We start from the raw sequence: 1,048 nt of genomic DNA on the forward strand, positions 1-1,048 counted from the left end.
ATAATCATTTAAAATGTTAATGATGTCACTTTTGCTAAAACCAAGCACAACATCCACTCTTCCGGCCTTGCTCATGAATGTCTGCTTGTCATTTCCCCGGTAGGAGCTACATTTTACTGAGAAAACACCAACAGTGGCTACAATCTTTCAAGAAAACTAGCTAAGTAGGAGACAAAAAGAAGACAGCAATACTGAAAGTCTTAGCCATGAAGTCAAACCCTGCAGAGATGCTGTGCCCTCTCAGAGGCCTCTGTACCCAGAGCACCCAGACTTCACATGGCTCTGTTGATGCAGCTCCTGTGTCACATCAGAAGAGCACACAAGAGAGACACTGGGCAGTGTGCAGATTTCAAGAGACTTCATGTTTTAAAGAACACAACAAAGATTTTTTTCCCAATTCTCTTCCTAGAAAATTATTCTAAAAATACTAAATGAGGTGGCTAGGAGGAGACTGTCCTCCACAGACAGCCAGGCAGAGGCTGTCTTCCACACTGGGAAGATTTTCCCCACTTCTCTTCCTAGAAAAATATTCTAAAAATAATGCAAACATAGAACCAATCTTGGGTGGAAGAAGGCAGCCCCAGGAGGTACATCTACAAGGCAATACCTGCACTTAAGGCTCCAGGGACATCCCAGAAAAGGGGGCAGAAAGTTATAAGAGCCATGGGAACAGGGAGTACGCTGTGGGGTTGTGGTGGGGTGAAGGGAAGCTAAACCCATGGTACAATATGGCTGCCTAAACAAGACCTGAACAGTAACAATATCAATAAACGTGCTAATGCAGAAGAAGTAAATTTCATAAGGTCCCACCCTAGACAAGGAACAATAAGCCACTAGTGAAAGAGAGAGAGACACACACACACACACACAGAGAGAGAAAGAGAGAGAGAGAGAGAGAGAGAGAGAGAGAGAGAATGAATTAGCCTTACTGGTTATCCAAAACAAAGTGGTAAGCAGAAAATCATAAATACACAAGCCACATTAAACAGACTCAGTGGTTTTGTGTGTGTGTGTGTGTGTGTGTGTGTGTGTGTGTGTGTGTGTGTGT

The sequence above is a fragment of the Grammomys surdaster genome, unplaced genomic scaffold, assembly GCF_004785775.1.
Source record: "Grammomys surdaster isolate TR1022 unplaced genomic scaffold, NIH_TR_1.0 125979, whole genome shotgun sequence".
NCBI classification, from domain to species: Eukaryota; Metazoa; Chordata; class Mammalia; order Rodentia; family Muridae; genus Grammomys; species Grammomys surdaster.